The sequence below is a fragment of the Nicotiana sylvestris genome, chromosome 8 (assembly GCF_000393655.2).
Source record: "Nicotiana sylvestris chromosome 8, ASM39365v2, whole genome shotgun sequence".
Lineage (NCBI taxonomy): Eukaryota > Viridiplantae > Streptophyta > Magnoliopsida > Solanales > Solanaceae > Nicotiana > Nicotiana sylvestris.
The window spans coordinates 89,571,822-89,589,032 of record NC_091064.1 but is presented as its reverse complement, the minus strand read 5'-3'; positions in this window follow the sequence as shown (position 1 = coordinate 89,589,032).

The window sequence follows — 17,211 nt, the reverse complement described above, 5'->3', positions numbered from 1 at the left end:
CACAACTCTTTGTTAAAACACCAAAAGCTTACCCACCAAAAAAGCTTAGTCTGGGACTCAATGCGAAAACTATCACATAAATGGTCACTAGACCATTCTAAGGCCCTTGGTGTTAGAAATAAAATAATCAAATTGGTTTTGAGGCGTGAAAATCGGCTGTCCTTAAAGAGTTATCGCCTGTATACTAATTTAGGGAAAATACAAAACGATTCTCTTCAGGATACAACAAATCCTGCAGTAACACTTGTGATTTTCTATCTCACTTCGTTGGAATTCTTGTGTATTTATAGGCAACCAACAGACCCTTTCAGAAAGGATGTCTTGTTTCACAAACAGACACGACTATTTATTCGAATTTTGAATTTAAAATTCAAATAAATTTGATTTTACTGTTAAAAATAATTAACTCTAGGATCTCGTGCCTGTTGAGTCAATCTCGTGCCTGTTGAGACAATCTCGTGCCTGTTGAGTCAGTCTCGTGCCTGTTGAGTCAATCTCGTGCTTGTTGAGACAAACTCGTACCTATTGAGACAAACTCGTACCTATTGAGACAAACTCGTACCCGTTGAGTGTTATTTCATAATGATCAGTTCCGAGGCTAACAGGCACGGTACGAGTAAGGTCGGTCTCGAAGGTGTTTCACATAACAGGCACGGAACTTCTTTCTTCCGATGTGGGAAGAATCCCACTTCCAACTTGCCAATAACAAACTATCTTACAATCCCCCACTAGTTTGTTATTTCGCTTCATAACACTTGTGAATAATTGAAAGTATCTTTTACAGATTTGAACTTTCCTTTAGTGTAAGTATATTAAAGTTTTGACGAAGTTAATGGTATCTTAAGATTTGAACCACAACTCCTTGTGCCAAAACCGAAAGTACCACACACACAGTGTTATCTAGTAGCTTAGAAAATCCAGTATTCACTTTAGCACGTTTACGGCCATGTGCTCATCCTGAATTCATGAATATTTACAAGATCAACCCTTTAAATCTTGCTAGAAGCGGCACCACTTCAATATTCATATAGGTGGAATTAGTTAATATGTCCCTGTTACTCCAGACATTAATAATTCCATTAAGATTAATCAACATCTTCATGTAACAGTATGCACTTTGGAGTTTGTCTTTATGCCCCTGTTATAACAAGCATTTAACAACTCCTTAACTCCTCATATAACAGTAAGTAGTACATTAGAATTAGGGCTCCTAAAGAGGAGATCAATGCTTAAACAATACAAGTAACTTGTTATTACCCATTGAACTTATATTGTTAGAGTGTATACTAACTCAAAGTGGGGTTCCTATTCCTTGTATTTAATTTAAGGGTCTCAGTCCCATCTCTCCACAAGTTTGTTGTACTACATCTCTACCTAATGGCTTCGTAAGTGGATCAGCCAAATTCTTATTTGATCTCACATATATTATAGCTATAGCTCAATTGGTAATTAATTCTCTTATATAAGCATGTATCAAGCTTATATGTCTCGATTTCCCATTATATATTTTATTGTGAGCAACACACATTGTAGTCTCACTATCACAGAATATGGAAATGGCTGGCATAGGTTGTGGCCACAACTTTATATCAAGTAACATATTCCTCAGCCATTCTGCTTCTTTTCCAGCAGCTGCTAATGCAATAAATTCAGATTCCATAGTAGAATGGGAAATACATGTTTGTTTCTTGGATGCCCAACTAATGGCTCCACCGCCTAGAGTAAATATCCATCCTGATGTGGATTTATTATCATTAACACTTGTAATCCAACTTGCATCAGAATATCCCTCTAATACATTAGGAAAACCATTATAGCAAATGCCTAAGTGCTTTGTATATTTTAAATATCCAAGTACTCTACTTATTGCTTTCCAATGATCATTACCTGGATTACTGGTAAACCTTGAAAGTTTACAAACAGCAAATGCAATGTCGGGTCTAGTGCAATGCATTGCATACATCATACTACCTATCGCACTTGCATACTCCAACTGTGCTACTGCTCTTCCAGTATTTGCAGTTAGCTTAACACTAGAATCATAAGGAGTATTATACCCCTTTATTCCTAAATGACTGAATTTAGTAAGGATTTTATCTATATAATGTGCTTGTGACAAAGTCACTTGCTTGTTATCTCTTTTGACCTTGATTCCCAAAATAGTATCAACTTCATTTAAATCCTTCATTTTAAAAACTGAGGTTAGATACTTTTTGGTCTCGGTAATTCCTTGTAGATTCGTACCAAAAATCAGCATGTCATCGACATATAAACAAATTATTACTCCATATTCTTTTGTAAATTTAGAGTAAATGCACTTGTCTGCATTATTATGTACGAATCCGGTTGATAGTATTACACTATCAAATCTTTCATGCCACTGTTTAGGCGCTTGTTTAAGACCATAAAGAGACTTTATCAATTTACAAACTTTCTTCTCGTTTCCCGGAAGAACAAATCCTTCAGGTTGTTGCATATATATTTCTTCACTAAGGTTCCCATTTAAAAAGGCTGTTTTAACATCCATTTGATGTACGTAAAGATCATAGATAGAGGCCAAGGATAAAAGGACTCTAATCGATGTTATTCTTGCAACAGGAGCATATGTATCAAAATAGTCTATGCCTTCCTTTTGAGTGAAACCTTTTGCAACTAATCTTGCTTTGAAGGTTTGGATGGAACCATCTGTATTGTACTTTCTCCTAAAGACCCACTTACAACCTATAGGTTTTGATCCAAGAGGAAGATCAACCAAAACCCAAGTGTTGTTGGATATAATTGAGTCCATTTCATCATTAATGGCCTCTTTCCAAAAAGCAGCGTCTCTAGAAGACATTGCTTCTTGAAACATCTTTGGGTCTTCTTCAACATTTAATACAATTGGAATTTGATTACAAACGTTTGTCCTATCTCCTTCAACAAGAAATACTATAGATTGTGAAGAAATAAAATCAGAACCAAGATGTTTTTCCTTTCTTATTCTTTGGCTTTTCCTTGGTTCTATCTGCATATCATCACTTCTTTCCTTAGTTTTAATAATTTCAGGAAGCGACAATTTATTAGCATCAATACGTTTTCCATTTATTTCAGTCATTTCATCAACATTGTCATTTATAAATCTATTTTCAATAAATTCAACATGTATAGATTCTATAATGACATTAGATTCTAGATCTAGCAGTCTATAAGCTTTGGAGTGTTGTGCATATCCTATAAAAACACTTTTAATTCCTCTAGGACCCAATTTTGTTCTTTGATGGTCAGGTACTCTATAATAGGATATACACCCCCACACTTTAAAATAATTTAAATTTGGTTTTCTACCATTCCAAAGCTCATAAGGCGAAATATGCATACTTTTTGAAGGCACTCTATTTAAAATATAACATGCAGTTAGTAGTGCTTCACCCCATAAATTATGTGGCAAATGTGCATTAAGTAACATAGCATTAACCATATCCACCAAAGTTCTATTTTTTCTTTCCGCTAACCCATTTTGTTGAGGAGTATAAGGGGCACTCATTTGATGTATTAGGCCATGCTCTTCACAGAACTTATTAAATTCGTTAGGAAAATATTCTCCGCCTCTATCACTTCGAATAATTTTAATTTTCCTACTCCTTTGATTTTCCACAACAGACTTGTATTCTTTAAACTTTTGAAAAGCTTCGTCCTTAGTTCTAAGTAGGTAAACATATGTAAATCTAGAGAAGTCGTCTATAAAAGTAATAAAATATCTTTTGCCTCCTCTAGTTAATTCTCCATTTAATTCACACAAGTCTGAATGTATTAAATCTAATAGTTCTGTGGATCTTTCAACTTTACGAAATGGTTTCTTTGTCATCTTTGCTTGTATGCAAATTTCACATTTTATATGTTGAGTTTTACATGAGATATAACCATTTTTGGACATATAATTCAAGGAGCCAAAATTTAAATGTCCTAGTCTAGCATGCCATAAACAAGAATCAGACTCAACGATGTAAGCAGAAACATAATTTATTTCATTAATACTCAATTTGAACATGCCGTTACAGTTATAGCCTTTTCCAACAAAAACACCATTCTTAGACACTATTACATGATCAGACTCAATAACTATCTTGAAGCCTTTCTTTGACAGCAAAGCAGCGGACATTAAGTTTTTCTTCATATCAGGAACATGATACACATTCAGTAACGTCAACTTCTGGCCAGATGTGAAGTTAATCTCAATACTTCCTTTTCCAGCAACATCTGCCGCAACATGGTTTCCCATCAAGACTTGTTCAGAATCCTGCACTTCTGCATATGTCTTGAACATCTTCTTGTCATAACAGACATGAATAGTAGCACCCGAATCTAGCCACCAGTCTTGAGTATTTGTAGCAGCGGTAGCCACATTCAACTCTGTGACCATACCAATTTGCATTGCGGAAACCATGGCAACCAGTCCTTGGGCAGAATTTTCCACTATGTTTGCCTTTTCAGAATTTCCAGATTTTTCAATCTTTCTAGACTTTTCGGTATTGCCTGCATTGAAATTTATTCCTGCCTTTCTATATCTGCAGTCCCGAATCATATGGCCTTTCTTTCCACAATGATGACAACTAAAGTTCTTTCTCTTTTTAAAAGAAGACTTTTTGGAAACTTTCAGATGTTTGTTCCCACTTCCTGAACCATTCTGACTGACAAAATTGACTGCGGAACTCGAAGGCTGACTAATAGCATCACGAGCACGAGTCTCACTTTCAATTTGAATGTGAGTACGAAATTGTTCCACAGTCATTTTATCCATAGAATGTAGGATTTTCTTTCTATAGTCATTCCAAGAGGAAGGCAATTTCGAAAGAATAGCACCTATTTGAAGTGCATCAGGAATTTTAACTTCAAGATCACTTAGTTTTGATATTAAGATTTGCAGTTCATGAATTTGATCCATTATAGGCCTAGTATCAAATATTTTAAATTCAAAGTACTGCAGAGCCAGGAATTTGTCAATACCTCGTTTTTCATTCTGGTATGCAGTTTGTAGAGCAGTCCAAATCTCTCTTGGTGACTTCAGATTGCAGTAAAGATCATAGAGTCGATCTGTCAAAGTATTCAGAATATGGCCACGACACAACAGTTCATCATGTTCTCGTTTCTTCCTTTCTTCCTTGACTACGTCAGAATCTTCTGTTGTGGGCTCAGGCATTGGAGGCAAGGCATAATCAAGAACATAGTAGATATTGAGAGCAGACAACAAGAATATCATCTTGTCTCTCCAACGGGTAAAGTTCGTTCCATCAAAACGATCAAGTTTGATGAACTCCTTCGGATTCTCAACGACAGACATCAATTTCTCCATAGCAGAATAACTCTTTAAGATTGTTAGAAATAAAATAATCAAATTGGCTTTGAGGCGTGAAAATTGACTGTCCTTAAAGAGTTATCGCCTATATACTAATTTAGGGAAAATACAAAACGATTCTCTTCAGGATACAACAAAGCCTGCAGTAGCACTTGTGATTTTCTATCTCACTTCGTTGGAATTCTTGTGTATTTATAGGCAACCAACAGACCCTTTCAGAAAGGATGTCTTGTTTCACAAACAGACATGACTATTTATTCGAATTTTGAATTTAAAATTCAAATAAATTTGATTTTACTTTAAAAATAATTAACTCTAGGATCTCGTGCCTGTTGAGTCAATCTCGTGCCTGTTGAGACAATCTCGTGCCTGTTGAGTCAGTCTCGTGCCTGTTGAGTCAATCTCGTGCCTGTTGAGACAAACTCGTACCTATTGAGACAAACTCGTACCTATTGAGACAAACTCGTACCTGTTGAGTGTTATTTCATAATGATCAGTTCCGAGGCTAACAGGCACGGTACGAGTAAGGTCGGTCTCGAAGGTGTTTCACATAACAGGCACGGAACTTCTTTCTTCCGATGTGGGAAGAATCCCACTTCCAACTTGCCAATAACAAACTATCTTACACTTGGTGAACCCATCAATCCCAGAGGTGTCCAAGGACCTGTAGGGTTCACATCACTTTGAATAACATGAGAGGGAGGAAAACCAGCCCTCTCCGTATGAAGCAGATCAGTCTATACTTCTAGCTGAGGTTGGGACTCTTAATGATGAAAGGGATGGAAGTAGCAGATATCAAAGAGAACGGTATGTCCCATGGTGCATTCAACTACATTATCCTAGGGATACAGGGATATCGCAGACGAAGCTCCAGATTCGAGAAGGCGGTGAAGAACATGGTGGTTGCACATAACGTGTTCATGACACGTATGGAGGATGTCGTAGGTACCTTCACTAACAATTCTCGTTCTGGGATGACCGTGCCTTAATAACCCTCGACTACTGATACCTTCATGAATGTTGCAACCAACGTGGAAGCAGATAAGGTTCCTCGTGGTTCAGGGGTCGAAACGAGTGGATCTAGAATCATGCAAACATAAGAAGACACTTATAGGGATGAGTTTTTCAGTTTTGTGTAGGAGATTCATGCTCGAATGGATCAGATACCCGGGGCCTCACCTACTATCAAGGGGGGAGATACCAAAAAGTACGAGAAACTGCCATTTAAGCCAAATGCAGCTTCATTGCTCATCCCAAAAAGGTTCAAAATGCCTGATATTCCAAGATGCGATGGTACCATGGATTCACATAAGCATGTGGAACTTATACAACTGGCATCAACGTGAATGATATGCAGTTGGACAAGATTGAATCTGTCATGCTCAAACAAATTGGAAAAATGCTCACAAAGGGAGCTTTAACTTGGTATACTCTTTTACCTAAACATTCTATTGACTCTTTACTATGCTTGCAGATATTTTCTTGAAGGCTCATGCCGGAGCTCGAAAAGTTGAAATTCACAAGGTATACATATTTAAAATAAAGCAACGTGAAGGGGAATTGCTCTGAATCTTTGTGGAGAGGTTCCAACTGGAAAAGAATGATGCTGCCCACAATACCAGAGGAATAGGCTGCAGCCGCGTTTACTGATGGTTTGAACCCGAACAGCTTAGATGCTTCATGAAAATTAAAGGAAAGCTTGAGGGAGTTCCTGGAAAAGACTTGGAATGAAGTGAACCACAGGTATACAACCAAGATGTGGATTGAAGATGCCTTAGAGACCCGGTGCCAATTGAAGTAAGGAGTCGCTTTCAGGAAAATGCCAAAGGCATAGTGGAATCCGGACAGAGGAACCCACGGAGCCGGTTCGAACCTTACTCAACCCTGTGGCAACAAAGACCAAGAACAAGAACGGAACCGGCTAGGAATAACATGCAACTATTAAGAAGAGATGCGACAGGACCTTCTGGACCACCACCAAGGGATCTAGGTGTTGCGGAAGCCAAATGTATATAGTGTGAATAAGTCACAACTACTATACCAAAAATTAGGACAGCCACCAAATAATAAATAAGACAGTAAAGCAACAATAAAGGGAACACCAGAATTTACGAGGTTCGGCTAATTTTGCCTACTCCTCGGACACAACCAATATTTTATTCCACTCCAAAAATATAAGTGAAATAATACTAAAGAGAGAAGATACAAATGCCTTAAACAAATGAGAAGGCAAATGAGAGGTGTGTTTCAATCCTAAACATTAGGCCTTCTTTTATAGGGGGAAAATCCCCCCAAACTTAACTCCCAACCGATGTGGGACTTTGGCATTTTGCCAAACTTCAACAAATCTCCACCTTGGCAAAATTCCACATTTTCAATTCTCTCTCAATAACAAATTTTGGTTGTGTCTTCATCTTCAATCTTCAGTGTTCAACAATGTTGATCAAATCCAAACAATGTTGAAACTTGATCGCAGTCACCACCTTAGTTAGCATATCAGCAGGATTCTCCGTAGTATGAATTTTCTTCACTGTGACTCCTCCTTCTTCTATGATTTCTCGTACGAAATGATACCGAACATCAATATGCTTCGTCCTTGCATGATAAACTTGGTTCTTCGCTAATTGAATAGCACTTTGACTATCACAAAAAATTGTGATACCTTTTTGTTCAACACCAAGCTCCTTTAGCAATCCTTGAAGCCAAATTGCCTCCTTCACAGCCTCTGTAATAGCCATGTACTCTGCCTCTGTTGTAGACAAAGCAACTGTTGACTGCAAAGTAGACTTCCAACTAACTGGTGCTTTTGCAAAAGTAAACACATAACCAGTAGTTGATCTTCGTTTGTCCAGATCACCCGCAAAATCTGAGTCACAATATCCAACTACAGACTGATTGTCTTCCTGCTCAAAAACTAACCCGACATCTACAGTATTATGAATATACCGTAGAATCCACTTCACAGCTTGCCAATGCTCCTTCCCTGGATTGTGCATATATCTGCTAATAACTCCAACAGCTTGTGAAATGTCAGGCCTTGTGCAAACCATTGCATACATCAAGCTACCAACAACATTTGCGTATGGTACCTTTGACATATACTCTCGTTCAGCTTCATCCATTGGCGACATAGTAGTACTTAGCTTAAAATGGGGAGCAAGTGGAGTACTAACTGGCTTAGTCTTGTCATCTATGCCAAAACGTTGTAGTACTCTCTTCAAATATTCTTTCTGAGATAAACAGAGTTTCTTTGAACGTCTATCTCTAATTATCTCCATGCCAAGAATTTTCTTTGCCTCACCCAGATCCTTCATCTCGAACTCCTTCTTCAGTTGATTCTTCAATTTATCAATTTCTTCTGAATTCTTGGAAGCTATCAACATATCATCAACGTATAGGAGAAGATATACAAAGGAACCATCTTTAAGCTTGCGCAAATACACACAATGATCGTATTTGCTTCTCTTGTACCCTTGCCGCAACATAAACTCGTCAAATCGCTTGTACCATTGTCTAGAAGATTGTTTCAATCCGTACAATGATTTTTCAAGTTTGCATACCATATTTTCTTTTCCAGCAACTTTGAATCCTTCTGGCTGAGTCATGTAGATTTTCTCCTCCAAGTTTCCATGTAAAAACGCAGTTTTTACATCCATCTGAACTAGTTCCAAATCCAATTGTGCTACCAAAGCCAACATAATTCTAATGGAGGAATGTTTTACAACTGGAGAAAACACTTCATTGTAATCAATTCCCTCCTTTTGAGCATATCCTTTGGCCACCAATCTTGCTTTGTAGCGAACATCTACTTGGTTAGGAAATCCTTCCTTCTTTGCAAATACCCATTTGCACCCAATTGCTTTCTTTCCCTTCGGGAGATTGGCCAATCTCCATGTATGATTCTGATGAAGGGACTGTATTTCATCATTCATGGCAATCCTCCACTTATCTTCTTCTGAACTTTGGACAGCATCTTTATAAGTGGTAGGAATATCATCAGCTACAATTGAGGTTGCACAAGCAACCGTCTCTATGAGACGAACAAGTTTCGTTATTGTTCTTTTTGGCCTGCTGGTTGCTATTGATTCAAGTTGTTGTTGAGGTTCCTGAGTTGGAATCTCCTCTACTGGCTCTCCTTCCAGAGGGTAATCTTCATTTGTTTCCTCCTCTGCTTCTTGTGTAGGAAAAATAAATTTTCCCTCAAACTCCACCTGCTTAGAAGCACCTTCATTTTGTTTGGTATCTTCTGTTACCTTATTTACCATAGCAAATTCATCAAAGGTAACATCTCTGCTGAATATTACTTTCTTTGTCATAGGACACCATAAGCGATATCCTTTGACTCCAGAAGTAATTCCCATAAAAATAGCCTTCTTTGCCCTTGGATCCAATTTTGACTCTGTCACATGATAATATGCAGTTGAGCCAAACACGTGCAAAGAGTCATAATCTACAGCAGGCTTTCCATACCATTTTTCAAATGGTGTCTTGCCATCAATAGCAGTAGATGGTAAGCGATTAATGAGGTGGCATGCATATGTAACTGCCTCAGCCCAAAATTCTTTGCCCAAGCCAGCATTGGACAACATACACCGTACCTTCTCCAGCAAGGTCCGGTTCATACGTTCTGCCACTCCATTCTGTTGTGGTGTATGTCTAACAGTGAAGTGTCGGACGATGCCATCATTTTCACAGACCTTATTGAAATGATCATTTTTGTATTCACCTCCATTGTCTGTGCGAATACACTTGATCCTCCTGCCTGTTTGATTCTCCACCATCGTCTTCCATTTGAGAAAAATTCCCAGCACTTCATCTTTGTTTTTCATTGTATACACCCACACTCTTCGAGAAAAATCATCAACAAAGGTTACAAAATAGTGCTTCCCACCCAATGAAGGTGTTTTGGAAGGACCCCAAACATCAGAGTGTACATAATCCAAAATGCCTTTAGTATTATGGATCGTTGTACCAAATTTAACCCTTGTCTGTTTCCCTTTGACACAATGCTCACAAAACTCCAAGTTGCAAGCCTTTACTCCTTTTAACAATCCTTGATCTGATAGAGTTTTCAAGGATTTTCCTCCAGCATGTCCCAAGCGCATGTGCCATAGCTTGGTTGCTTCTGCCTCTTTGTCGTCACTGGATGTCACTGTCGCTGTCCCAATAACTGTACTGCCACGATAGCGGTACATATTATTATTCTTTCGATTAGCCTTCATTACCACTAGTGCACCGGAGCATACTCTCATCACTCCATTTTCTGCAATGATTTTGAACCCTTTTGATTCTAGGGCTCCCACAGAGATGAGATTCTTCTTCAAATCCGGTACATATCGAACATCTGTTAATGTTCTGATCATTCCATCATGGTTCCTTAATCGTATTGAACCAATGCCATATGAGGTAAGAGGGCTGTTATCCGCTGTGTGGACGACTCCATATTCTCCTTCTTGAAATTCCACGAACCAGTCCCTGTTGGGACACATATGATAGCTACAAGCCGAGTCCATCAACCATATGTCTGATGATGTTGATGACTCTGTTGTAACTAATGAGAAGTCTGAATCATCACAATCAGCTACATTTGAATCCATAATGGCCTTTCCATTGTTATGTTTGGCCTTATTCTTCAACTTCGGACAGTCTTTCTTCCAGTGCCCTTTTTCTCGACAAAAGGCACATTCATCTTTGCTGGGTCTGGATCTTGACTTGGATCTTCCCTTCTTTGTCCTCGTTTGACTTTGAGGACGACCCCTCACAAATAGTGCTTCTCCTTCTCCGCCCTTCTGTTTTTCTCGCTTTCTTTGTTCATAGCTGTACAAAGCCGAACAAACTTCTCTGAGAGAAACTTCGTCATTTCCATGGAGTAGAGTAGTTTCAAGGTGCTCGTACTCATCAGGAAGTGACGCCAACAACATTAAGGCCAAGTCACCATCATCATAAGTTGTATCCATATTTTGCAAATCTGTGACCAACTTATTGAAACTGGTGATATGTTCATTCATCGTGGTACCAGGAACATAGGTGAAGTGAAACAGTCTCTTCTTCATGTACAATTTATTTTGACTGTTTTTCTTCAAAAATTTATCCTCCAGTGCTTTCCATAATTTACTTGCAGAAGTTTCCTTTGTGTATGGATATTTCTGCTCTCTAGCAAGGAAGGATCGAATGGTACCGCAAGCAACACGGTTGAGAATCTTCCAATCTTCTTCTCCAATAACATCTGGTTTCTTTTCTTCAATGGCCAGATCTAGCCCTTGTTGAAAAAGGACATCTAGAACCTCGCCTTGCCACATCCCAAAATGCCCGGACCCGTCAAAAATTTCTACCGCAAATTTCGCATTTGACACAATTCTTGTCATAAGCGAAGATGCCAATGATGACGTATTGTTGACACTTGATGTAGATTCTTCTTGTTTATTGTCTCCCATATTTGACACAAATATTATTTAATAGCTGACGACACAAATCAAGATTATTTCCTTTCTGATGTAGAAGATCAGACTAAGCTGCAACCACAGAGCATACTCAGACAGAACCTTGACTCAGTTACCAAGATAAATCTTTTCTGATGTGGAAGATCAGACTATGCTGCAACCACAGAGCATACTTAGACAGTACCTTGGCTCTGATACCAATTGTTGCGGAAGCCAAATGTATATAGTGTGAATAAGTCACAACTACTATACCAAAAATTATGACAGCCACCAAATAATAAATAAGACAATAAAGCAACAATAAAGGGAACACCAGAATTTACGAGGTTCGGCTAATTTTGCCTACTCCTCGGACACAACCAATATTTTATTCCACTCCAAAAATACAAGTGAAATAATACTAAAGAGAGAAGATACAAATGCCTTAAACAAATGAGAAGGCAAATGAGAGGTGTGTTTCAATCCTAAACATTAGGCCTTCTTTTATAGGGGAAAATCCCTCCCAAACTTAACTCCCAACCGATGTGGGACTTTGGCATTTTGCCAAACTTCAACACTAGGGACCCCTAGGCTATCTGAACATAATTTCATCATTGGGCTTACAAAACATATCACGTCCATACGGGACATCAAAGAAGCGAGGTTCCCAAGAGAGATCCATTCCAACCCCGATAGGAAGAACTAGGACCTGTGGTGTGATTTTCACAACATTAATGGGCATTTGTCCGGAGACTCCAAGCATCTACGAGCCGAAGTAGTGCAGTTGCTCAGTACTAGGCATATGAAGGGATTCCTCAATGACTGAGCCAAACATAACTTGAACAGAAACCAGGATGGCGAGGAACCAAGGAAGATGCCATCACCAAAGCAGACAATTCACATAATTTTCGATGGAGAAAGTCAGCGGGGTCACCTATTCGTCCTCCAAAAATATTAAAATCTCAGTTTCCTCTGGGATGAGAGAATAGGAATTCCTGGAGCATGACTCAATCACCTTTAGTAGCGAGGACTACAGTGGACTTTTATATCCATAGAATGATGCATTAGTAATATCCCTTCGTGTCTTGAATTCTAAAATTAAACTTATGCTAATTGGTCCAGGTATTCAACCAATATCACCCATTTCCTGCTCATAGAAGAGATGCAACTGGTTGATAAAGTAATTCTGGCCACAAAGTTACTAGCCGAGTTCAATATGACTAGCAAGATGACCCGGGGAAAGATCAAACAGCCAATCAATGCTGAAGGAATCGTCCAAGATACGATGTTCGACATTGTGACTAGTGATATGTGTTGGACTTTAAGCCATTGGGCTTTAAAGTAGAAGAAGTGTGAATTAGAAATGGAGGGAAATAAAATGCAGAGAAAATGAAAAATTTGAAGAAGTGAACTTTTGTCTTGCACTTTGTCCCTCATTGGTGAGGGACAACCATATTTGTGTGCTTATATATAGAATCACTTCTTAAAGCTCTTAAAAGGAGTTGAAGAGAATGAACCCTCGCGCCGTCGTCGTCGTCGCTCGCTCGGTTTGGCTTTGGCTTTGTCAAATGATCGATAAAATTATTTTTTGGACAAAATTTATTTAAATATTTAATAATTAATTAAATGCCAAATCACTGCTGAAAATACGCCAGAATCCTGCTGAAGATTCAGATGGTCTCTCTGGTCGCGGTTCTACCACGACCGCGGTGGAACCGCGGCAGGCAGATTTAGAGAGCCTCTCTGACCGTGGTTCTGCCGCGGTCGCGGTAGAACCGCGGCAGGCAGCGTATTCTTGTGAAAAGGCACCTTTTCCAGATACCTCTTCTGATAATTGCCTATAAATTCTGAGGCAAGGCTCCATTTTCTATATACGAAAAACACTCCAGAACTTCTTTCTTTCTGAATACACTGCATCCTAATTCGCAGTCTCTCTCTCAAATTCGTAAGTGTGATTTTGCTCCGTTCTTTGAGTTCGTTGGTATCCTGCAGTTTGTATTGCCACTGTTGCAGGAAGGTTTATTCTGTTTTATCCTGGGAGGATTTAATCCATTACCTTGGCAACGTATGAGGGGGTTAAAATTCCTTAAGGACGCACAAGAAAATTGTGGACTCGGAATTTTCTTATTGTTTACTGTTTTTTGTTCCAGTTTTTCCTTCTAATAGTTTTTTATTTTTATTTTCTTCCTAATTTTGTGTTTTCACACAGAAGCGAATTACAATATGTGCTAATACATCATCTTGGGAAGAAGTTGGCTCTACCTCACGTAGGCGGTCTCGGCAACTTTTCACTAAGTCGTGAAGTTTCTTGCTCCATGGGAGATAACAGATATTAGAGGTGAGCAACCAACAGCCCGAGAAATGAGTACTCTAGTCGTAGCAACCAGGCAAAGTAGAGCAGAGACTGATCCTAAATGGAAATCATTGCAGCTGCTGTCGCCGATTGACCCGAGGCCGGAGATGAACTGACCGGAGAAGAGAAATTTTAGAGAAGAAGAATCAGAACGGTTTAATGTTCCTAGAGCCTTCAAAGCTCCGGAGTACATAGACGTCATGAAGTCAACAACAGAAGAGCTTGAGGAAGTCATTCACTTTGTTGACCAACCAGATAGAAGTGTATTTCTGGGTTCGGGCCTCAATCTCGAACTCAGAATCAAATTCTTAGATTTCTTAAAAGCTAACATAGATTGCTATTACTGGTCCCATTTATACATAACAAGTATTCCATCGGATGTGGTTACTCACAAGCTCAAATTACCCTCTTGTTAAGCAGAAAAGCGTCCGCTTTCATTCGCTGACAACTAGTTTGTCAAAGAGGAGGTATACAAAATTATTTAAAATAAGGTCGTTTTCAAAAGTAAAATATCTGTATTGGTTAGCTAACTTAATTGTAGTTCCTAAAGATCTCAACAAGTTTAGGATATGCACATATTTTAAAGACCTAAATAAAGCATGTCTAACAGACTCATTCCCCTTGCCTCATGTCGATTAGATGATCGATGTAATGGTCAGGCATGAGTTGCTCAGCTTTTTGGATGCCTACTTCGAGTACAATCAAATCAAGTTATATTTGGAGGACTAGGAAAAGACTATGTTCATCATGGAGTACGACACTTATTGTTATAATGTCATGCCTTTGGGGATCAAAAATGTTCGGGCCGCTTATCAAAGGCTGGTAAATAGAATGTTTGAAAATCAATTAGGAAAGACTATGGAGGTTTACATTGATAATATATTTGTTAATATCTAGAATCAAAGAACCATTTGAAGCATTAGCAGGAAACTTCGGCATCCTTCGGAAGTACAGCATGAAGTTGAACCCAGAGCAATGCGCTTTTGGGGTTGGCTTCAAAAACTTTCTTGGGTTCCTTATGTCAATCGGGGGATAAAAGTGAATCACGAAAACTTCAAAGTCATAGAAGAGATACCGGACATACTCATAATGCAAAGGTCGTGCAAAGACTCACCAGGCAGTAAGCCGCACTGGGGAGGTTCATTTCGAGATCATCGGAGCGGTGTTACAAATTCTTCAAATTGGCGATAAAAAAAGGATTTTGAATGCACGTTGGAGTGTCAGCAAGCTCTAATAGACCTCAAAAGATAACTGTCCAGCTTGCCCCTGATGGCCAAGCCATAGGCCGGAGAGTAGTTGCTCATGTACCTGGCCGTATCCGAAGTAGTGGTAAGTGCAGTTTTAGTCCAGGAAGAAAAGGTTATGCAATCTCCTATTTACTATATCAACAAAACCTTGTTGGATGTTGAAATTCAGTAGCCACACTTGGAAAAACTAGCCTTGGTGTCACAAACCAATTCCCAACATATACCGTGATGGCACCCAATGTTGTTGTTAGGCAAGTCAACAATGAACCATCAACACAAACACCCGTTCATAAAACTTTTTAAAATTAAGAATTGCAATAATACAGTGGAGATAGGCTTAGAAACTATGACAAAATACTTTCATTCTTACTAAGTAACGAGATATGAACAAACCATAAAGCGAAATGATAAAAATATAAAGTACAACCATGAACATCTACTAAAAATTCTCAAAACACCAGTATCACAAGTGCACAAGCAACTGATAAAATATCCAAAACTACTACAACTACTATCTAGAGTGAAAGTAGATAGAAAATAATAAATATAGGGGGAAGGACACTCCGGGTACTGCGGGTTGACGCATGGGAAGTAGCTCACCATTAATTCTCCAACTAATGTGACTACATGCCTACGTGACCACCTAATGTACATGTCACAATTCCTGCACAATCAGTGCAGAAGTGTAGTATGAATATGTAAATCATATCTACCAGTAAGTATCTAGTCTAACCTCGAAGAAATAGTCCAGGGTGTCTTCCCATTACTGATTACTCGACTTTGTTATGATTCTGGGGCGTTAAAATACTCAAATGATGATAAGAGAGCTCCAAGAAAGCTGATGATCCACCCATTGCTGAAAAGGGGGCCTAATGACAAAAAAAAAAGAGGAGTATTGATGTCGCATCCTCATCATTTGGGAAGTTCTAGGAGAACACCATTGATCCTGTTGGATCCTCTAAACCTGCACCAGGGTCATATTACCCCATGGGACCACTCCAGTTAGGCCCTCATACCATGTGTCACCTCTCCAGTCATATACATGGAGTAGATTCACATATTCGGCAACTTATAGCTAGCATTTTTACTAGCCCATCTGGGGATCGCCCCTCTTCTGGAATTGATGCCCTGCCATTTCTAGAAGATGTGGTTAAATAATAAAGAGCAATAACCAGAAAAATAGAGATCATGAACAAAATGTTGGAAAATATGAGCCGCAAGCAAGGGAAGATTGAAAAGCGCCAGAGAAAGTTCATGGAGCGCGAAAAGAAAAAGAGCAAACTCCTGAATAAGATGATGGATAAGCTGAGGTAGGTTTGTACTTTGAATGACTCAGATGAGGATGAGCCCCTCTAACTACTATGCTTTTATTTTAATATTATCCAGTGAGGACACAACAATAATTTTAGTTGGGGGTGGCACACCTTGTCGGGCTTGTTGGTTTGTATGGACATTGTATGTCATTGTCGGGCTTGTTGTATTATTATAAATGATCATGTGCCCTTGTCGGGCTTATTTTATGATTGTTGGTGTATCTGTGGATTAGTCACTCTTGTATTTTATTTTCTTTAATGGCTTCTTTAATTTTATTATCTTTAGTTTGTTAGTAACTTTTTTTTATCAGCAATATCCTTAGTTTTTCTGGTGCCACAATTCTTTTTCTGAGGATGCTAAATTTCTTTTGAACCGGTATTTTTAGGTAGATTTTTTGTGTCAACTTTTTCCGATGATGGATAGCTAGACGAATTTATTAAGGGAATTAATCTTGTATTTTAGATGTAGTTTTAGGTAACTTAGGAGCATAAGTGGTGTGAGTTGCGATTTGTGTCCCGTGGACAATTTGTGGCTTGTCTAATACCT